The sequence below is a fragment of the Podarcis filfolensis genome (genome assembly GCF_964270895.1).
Source record: "Podarcis filfolensis genome assembly, chromosome: 3".
NCBI classification, from domain to species: Eukaryota; Metazoa; Chordata; class Lepidosauria; order Squamata; family Lacertidae; genus Podarcis; species Podarcis filfolensis.
This window is the reverse complement of record NC_139606.1, coordinates 74,225,530-74,234,303: the sequence shown is the minus strand read 5'-3', so window position 1 is coordinate 74,234,303 and position 8,774 is coordinate 74,225,530.

Below are 8,774 nucleotides of genomic sequence, written 5' to 3'. Positions count from 1 at the left end.
TAAACTCTGGTGGCAATGATAAAGATGCAGTTCACTGAGTGCCAGTCTCATGCTAGGGCCATTGTAATTAACAGGACCTGTTCATGGGTGGACAGACTCCTGTTGAAAAAGGTTTATCCCTCTCAATCACTTGGTTTCTAATGGGGGAAGCAGATGCTGAAGCAAGCTTGTTTGGTATCTCTGACACCTCGTCCCTGATGTGTGATGACAGGGGCAAAACTACATTTTGCACAAGCTCAGCGTTCTCGCAAAACAATGGTTTATATTTCAGTACAGCGTCCTGAAGTTCAGCACTGATTCTGGGGCTGAGTCCTTGGGCATCCAGCTTAAATGATCTCCTCTTTTTGAGCTGTGCACCTTTTCTAAAGCTTCCCGAATCCACATGGCTTTCTTGGGTCTGAAATTGCACATATCTGGGTTCTGTTGATAGACCTTTTTCTGCGAGGGGAAAGACACGTTTTAAGCAATCCAAATTTGCTGCTTGTGTTGCATGCATGGAAACAGGTCCATGTGCACTTGGAAAGAAGTTGGCTGACTTTGTGGCAGAGGGCTGTACATAAAGGCCTTCATCCAGGCAACAATGAAAGCCATTTCAAGTGGTCCAGATTTTTTGTTAGCATTGCACCTGGCTGCCTACTTCCTCTGTTTAGCGGCATACCTTGCAGCCAAGTTCAAGAAACGCTGGATTACAGTGAAAAGCTTCCATACAATCAGACTTCTTTTAAATCCCATTAGTCTTAAAGAGTAACTGTGTAACTGCCAAACTGCACTCTAAGGCATTGAAAACAATGGAACCCTGAGCAAGCATGTAAAGTATTGGACTGAACCCCTGAACCTCTGAATATTTAATCTCCTTTGGAGAAACATTTTTGAAGTATTTCTGCTGTATTTGGGAAGGTTTTATGGTCCCAGTTTTATGTTTCACCCACCCTCCCTAGGTAACCTTCAGACAGGCACGGTCTCTTGCCCGTGTCACAGTTAGACCAGTCACACTGGAGATGGGCAAACCTCGCACAAAAATGTTAACAGGTTTGATTGTGTGAGGGTATTTCCCCTGAAAGGTCTTGGGTGTCAGAAAAAGCATATGATAAGTGAATTCAGCCCAAGCATAGTCTACTTTTAATTATTACCCAGTTCTTGTCTACCTTTGGCATGTGGCATTTTTGTGATGACCTTTGGTTTTCATGAAATAAACATGACTGATGAGTGTGATAAGCTCTGGGCAAGCTCTCTCTTTGCCCCATTAGAATGTGACAAAGTGATGGAACCCAGGAACCGGCTTGTATATGTGAGTAGAACAACCGATAGGAAGAGCATAAAGTTAGCATCAAACTATCCTTTCACCAAAAGAGAAAAGGTTTAATTCTGTTTGAGGACACTCAATAACTATCTCTAATTTCTCTCTCTTTCTCTGAATAATAATGATAAAATAACCACCTAACTTAGCTCAATACCATGGTGCATGAACACAGGAAATTATGTGCTGCTGTTGTGCAACAGTTGACAGTGCAATCCTGTACATTCAGAAATATGAACAACCGAGTTCAATGGAATTTACTTCCACGGAAGTGTGCAGTCTTATAACCTTAGTTTTCAATGACAAAAATGTCAGATCCTCAGTAACGAGGGTACTGACGCATTCTTGCCAACACAAAAGATATCCAGATTAGATTAATTAATATGCAACCAAAATACACAAAGTAGCTGTAGCTCAGGATAAATTTCTACTATTGTTCTCAGTGCTGAACATCTTGCATGTCAACAGCAATAAGAAGCAAGTGACCACAGTCGAGCATGGAGTGAAGTGCACTTGATTGAGTCCAATGACTGAAATAGGTTCACACATGCTTCACTCTGTGTTGTGAGTGTGACTATTTAATCTGTTGATGTTGGTTTAGATCGCGCTTCCTCTGCTTTTGTGCTTGGATGAAAGAAAAAAGCAATGTAACCTTAGATATCAACAAGTTAGGATTTGTGTAACACTGCCCAGGGTTGCTTTTGAATTGATTCCAGGAAGTGTTATCTTCTAGAATGGCAGTTCTGAGCATCCAGAGCCGGGCATATTTATCTAGGTTATCAATCTGCCTGATGATAAAGTTCTTTTGACATTTCCTCTTGAGAAATACAATACTCTGCTTTGTTGAACTGTTGCTGTCAAAGGAGTGTTGTCCACTTGCATTTGTCTTGCCGCATAATTTTGTAACAACATGTTTTCATAGAGTTAAGATGAATGGAACTGTTTCCACAAGCTTGGGGCAGGGGGAAACAACTGATGGATTCTATTTTTTACTAAAATATATTTTTACTGTAGCCATATCTAACACAGTAGAGTTGACCAATTAATGATTAGTTATTTTACATTTACTGATAGCTACATTTACTAATAGTTACAATTGAACAAATATTGAAAGGAAAACATCAAGAGTGCCAAACTACTAAAATAACACTATTGGGGATTTAATGATAAGACAGTTCTCTTTTTCAGCATATCATCTTTAAAAGTGATCCCCATTCCCACCCACCATTAAACTATCAAGAGCTGCTGTTCAATGTGGTAACGGTAGACTTTTGCTTCATTTCTCGACATTAGTCCAAACACCTGAACAATCTGACTTCTCTTAGGACCCAAGTGTGAAGTTACACACTTAGCAGTCAATATGAAATACAGATTGGCTCCATCAATGTCCAAGTGCAACCGTGACCTTGCTGCTGACCTTCCCAGTGACACTGGTGTGAGGAGGGTGGCTCTGCAACGCAGTCCCTCTGTGCGGGCCAGTCCTGACATGGGCTGAAGCATCACTCTGTTTCTTGGAGGAGCCACTCAGGAAGCAGATCTAGTGCCATTCATGCACGGAGTGTTCCAGCTGATTAAGGGAAAGTGGGGCTGTACCACAAGTCTCCACTCCCATCATCACATGGCTTCCCTAGCCCAGACAAGCACTCCTTGGGTGAGCACAGATATAATTCAGTGGATATCATGAAGACAGGTGTGATCTAAAAAAAATAACAAGCCTCAGCTGTAGGGTGAGCTTGGCTTCCTTCTGACTTTAAAATACAGGTGGAATAATGACCAGTCTGTGCAAACTACTGAATCAAATACACAATCAGTTGCCAATCTTGCCAATCTTGCTGATGCTTCATCCATTACTTTAATTAAAAACGCACCTGTGAAAGTTTGTCTGCGTAAAGAAACAACGAAGTCTTGCAGCACCTTGAATTTGAATAGATTTATTGTTGCCTTAGCTTTCATGGACGAGAGTCCATTTATGCCACAATATATCTATTAGCCTTTAAGATGCGGAAATATTCTGCGTTGTAATTTAGAAAATAGCACATTTTTTAAAAGTGCGAATCGCCCAGGAGCGGAGGTAGGATTCTTCGTGAGATCACAAGAACCCAGCAAATCATGCTAATGATTGACCTCCTACATGCTAATAGAATGAATGTGAATGGCAACAGACTCTTCTCCCACAACAACAGAACTACAGCACTTCGTTCCTGATAGCCAAGCCTTAATTCTGGCTGCTATGCCTGTCTTGCAGCCAGGGCACTGCATCTTCCCATAATCGTTCACTGATTTCTGATTTTAACTTTTTAAAAAATAGGTTTTCATTGTATGGCTTTATGTACAGTTGTTGTGAATTGTCCATTTTATTTTTTTTATGAATAGCAGTACATGACATGAACCATAGAATCACAGAACCAAAGAGTTAGATGGGTCATCTAGCATAATTCTCTGCTATGCACTTCCACTTGCTCTGATGCACTTGCTCTGATGGTGTTTCCTGCTTGGCAGGGAGTTGGACTCGATGGCCCTTGTGGTCTCTTCCAACTCTATGATTCTATGATTCTATGATTCTATTCTATGATTCTATATAGTAAAAAGTCGAAAACATTTCCATGTATAAGAGCAATGCAAATGTTTAAAAACAATTCCATATTCAAAAACAGTTAAAAACAGTTGCACTGCAGATGCAGGCCAAATTAAATATCTCCATTTAAAAGGCTTGTTGAAAGACCTTAAAAGAGCTGTAGTTCAGAATCATAGAATTGCAGAGTCGCAGAGTTGGAAGGGACCCTGACGATCACCTAGGAATATGTAGCTGTCTGTTATTGGGATCAAACCTGCAACCTTAGCATTATCAGCGCCATGTTCTAACCAACACTGGTTACTCCTGCCGCACTTGGAGGCTCTGCTTGAGGGCTGTTTCCTGCAGGGAATAATTTTGTGTACTCTGGATAATCACACAGAGTAGCATCCTATCCACAGTATGAGTTGTCTGTGCATTGCTGTCAACTGGTATCAACTTTTGAGCAGCCTTCCCTCAACCAGATGCCCTTCAGATGTTGCTGGGTATGAGTCCCATCCTCCCTGACCGTTGGCCACGCTGGCTGGGGCTGATGGGATTTGGAGTCCAACAACATCTGGAGGGCAAACCAGACGGTGGAGGCTGATCCGGAGAATGAAGCCGTCTACATGAAACAGCACGTCGCACAAAGCCCCATTTCCTGGCAGGCTCCGCGTGGGAACTGTAGCCTGAGAAACGATCTTTCATGTCCTACACTTGAGACGCAAAGCACACATATCTTGTTGTGGGAAAAGCTTACTTTGAGAAACGTTCGGAATCTTTGTCATCGCTGAAATATACCAGTCAACTACCATGAAATGCCATTCCAAAGAAGCCTTTGCAAAAGAGAGAGGAGAAGAGGGAGACCCCTTTAGGTCTTTCCAGAAATGCTGCAGGAAATGTAACGATGGGAATAAATAACAGGTGCTGTGAGCAGCTGCTAGTGCATCACAAGTCATCTTTTTCAATCGGTTTTCTGTTAAGGGATCAAGATTTCTCCCCCCAGAGGGTTTCCACCATCACATATTCAAGGAATGTTTCTCTCTTTGTTTCTAAAACTCAGCCCCCCAAATAAATGTCATGCTCAGTGTTTTTTCTTTTCAAGGGGTACTCAAGGATATGCAGTACCAGCACCTCTTTTTTGTTGTTGTTGTTAAAAAGTATGACACTTACTGTAACAACTTCATGGTGAGGGCTGGTTATGCTAATCACAAATCTTTGGCATGGTTAACATTTGGCCTTCAAAGCATTAACTTTCCAGCAAAATTCATAACTCTAGCTGACTGCATATGGACCATGTTTATATATATTGCTTTTAAAGCCAAACGTTATTTCTGACTTGCATTTCATGCGGTGAAATCATTGGGGTGCCCTCATGAGCCAAATCTTGCCCTTTTCAAAGATAAACCAGTCACATTTCTTGGTGACTATCTGAAATTTGGCATCTCCCACCCACACTGAATCAGGGCGGCTGTGACAAAAGAGGGAAATCAATATAAATTTCCTGTCCTCTTAGTACTGCGTCAAGGTATTGTTTTATTCAGTGCTTATTCTTGAGACTATATCATGGGGAGACAAGCGGGGCCGTCAACAAAATGTTGCAGTACATCCTCACCTCTTGAGAAGGCTGTGTACACTTTGCCATTTATTCTGGTTCTAGCTTGCTCCCACCGCTGGTGTTTGAAGCAGATCACATGCGACTTTACCCACAATTCATCTGAGTTCTGTAGTTTCTTGAAAAATTCTGCTGTTGGGTGTGTTTCCCCTCAAACTGCAGTCAAACTGAGGTGTGTTCATTTCACACAGCTGCTGTGCATGCACAAATGGCAATGCATGTGTAGATGGCAGCTTCGTTGAATAGCAGGGTGGGGGTTGGTTGAAGGCACAGGAAAACAAACCAGATAATCAGATGTGAAATGCAACTTGAAAGGCAGCAGGGGAAAGGACCTCACTGAAATTTAAGCTGTGAATGTGTACATGCCCTAAGAGTACTCCTGTTCAGAGTTTCAAACAGCTAGTCATGTCCTACTACAGGACACTCCATTCCTAGCTTTTTCCAGTGCTTCTTCTTCTGGGGGTACTCAAAGATATGCAGTACCAGCACCTCTCTGCCAATGTCAAAAGTGTGGCAATTACTTTAACAACTTCATGGTGAGTACCGGAACCCTTTTTTCCCCTAAAGAAAGAAAGCACTGGCATCCTATGCATTCCTATTTTCCAAGTGACAACACTCTGTGGCTCCAAAGCATGCTTTGTTCTCACTAAGCAGGGTGTTTTGGGAGCTTCTTCTTCTTCTTCTTCTTCTTCAAAATTCAGGGTTCCCTCTAAGCATGCTGATAGTTCCCTGTTGCTTCCAATGTCACCCTTTTGCCTCCACGTACCTTAGCCTTGACTTTACTGTTAGAGGGAGTTATTAACTCAAGCCAACAAGGCTCCAAAAGACTGATGACACAGAAGTCGGAGATCTGTCAATGTAAGTAGGCCTCACTTCTTACCCTTGCCCAGCTGCTGTTGGGTATTAGTCTTCTCTTTGAAGCAGGAGTAGAACAATGTGTTGTACCTGTCTGAAGCAAGCATAACCTAAGAATTGCCCTGCTGAAGCAGGCCAAAGGCCCATCTAGTCAAGCATCCTTTTCTCATGGTGGCCAGCCAGATTCCTGTGGGAAGCTCACATAGTTGACCTGAGTACAATAGCACACTCCACTTTTAAATCCCAGCGTCTTGTATTCAGAGGAATAATTCCTCTGACAGTGGAGCAAGAACATAGCCATCATGGCTAGTAGCTTTTGATCGCCTTATCCTCTGTGAATTTGTTGAGTCCTTCTCTAAAGTCATCCAAGTCAGTGGTCATCACTAACTTCTGAAACTGGCCCCAGAGCCAGTCCTAGATCAAATGGGACCCACATGAGGTGATTGTTCAATTTGTAATACAGTGGAATCTTGGTTTTCGAGCATCTCGGAAGCCGAACGTTTTGGGTTTCAAATACCGAAAACCCAGAATTAATTGCATCCGTTGGACGTTGAACGGCTTCTGAGGCGCATTTCTCAATTTTCTCCATCGAAATTGCTGACCGCCCATTGTGCCTCGGCTGTCAAACGTTTCAGAAGTCGAAGTTCCACTGTACTTTATTTAAGAAACTGTACATCTGGACCAGTTTGAACTGAACTTAGGAAAGTTAATTTCTATAGTGTCAAGATTCTAACTGCATTTTAACTTGGCCAACTCACCAAGATGCCTTTCTCACAAAAAGCCCCTTTGTACATCATCTGTGCTAGTACTGCTAACTCACAGCTGCGAAGAAGCCAGGTGTAATTCAGTGCCAGGAATTTTACGCAACAGTTTTTAAGGCGGGGAAGTTGAGAATAGCAATTAATGTAATTAAAGTTACAGGGAGCATTAGCTGGGCAAAATATACTGACTCAGAAGTGTGAATCGTGTCATGCCATTTTTAATAGCCAGAAGCAACCAATTACATTGGCATTTTATGCCAGAAAAACTATGCCAACATTGACTCAGTAGGCGCGTGCTGCTTTTCCAAGCACTCCCAGTGTCACTTCCTGCAGCCATTACACCTGGGCTTTTCTTGGACTTTTTCCAGGTAGTTCTTGAGGTGTGGTATAGGGTGGGATAAACACAGGAATAAGACGACATAGAAACTAAGGGTAGTATACTATTTCCAAGGTTCCTGAAATTTGTTCCATAGTTTTCTTTTTTACTTGCCATGTTTATTTTTTAAAAATTATGTGGCCTAGGATTCGTATATATGTATTCTAGGATCCCTCTACATAAATGTAGCTTTGGATTACTTCAACTTTGAGCGCCTGGAGCCTGGAGTTGACAATGAGACCTGTTTGGGGTTGGTGAGGGGTGGGGGCAGGACAGTCTATACAAAACCAATTATGAAGAAATATAAACATGCATAATTTAAATAAACAATAATACAATTTCATTGCAACATTAAAATAAATGTCCTCTCCTTCTGGCTTGAGGGGAGGGATGCCCAGGACTCAGAGACCTCTGTAAAAGCTTTATTTGATAAGAGTATAAACATTTGTTTTTAAAACAGAGTCTGTTCGATGCTGTAAGGACAGGGCATTTGTAATAATAATAATAATAATAATAATAATAATAATAATAATAATAATAATAATTTATTATTTATACCCCGCCCATATGGCTGGGCTTCTCCAGCCACTCTGGGTGGCTTCCAACAAAATATTAAAATACAATAGTCTGTCAAACATTAAAAGCTTCCCTAAACAGGGCTGCCTTCAGATGTCTTCTAAAAGTCTGGTGGATGTTTTTCTCTTTGACATCTGGTGGGAGGGCTTTTCACAGGGTGGGTGTCACTACCGAGAAGGCCCTCTGCCTGGCTGCCTGTAACTTGGCTTCTCGCAGCAAGGGAACCGGCAGAAGGCCCTCGGCACTGGACCTCAGTGTCCGGGCAGAACGATGGCATCAAGAGCTGATGAGAGGCCCAACAGGACCCACTGGGACACATTGCCCCTGTCTTCACAGTGCTGCAGGACTCTTTCTAGTTTCTACAGCAAGAGACTAACACGGCTACCCCTCTGCAAATAGTTTCACCCAGAAGTTCTTTGAGTTGGGTTGCCACTACATGCTAAAGCACCTTACCAAAAAAATGAATAGAAAAGCATACATAGATACCAGTAGCACATTTAGAATTAAGGTTAATGTATTCCTGCTTTAGACAGCAATAACAAACTAAGAAATACCTACCCCTGTTTTAGAAGAGATTTGTTTTGACCTGTGGCTACAGCCAGTGCTATTTTTCCAGAAAAAGAGGTGCCAGAACTCACCATGAATGCCTCCCTCTTTCTCTTAGAATGGCAATAGCACCCACCTGAGAGGTGCTGGAACTGAGTTCCGGCAAGTTTCCCCTGAAAAAAAAAGCCCTGGCTACA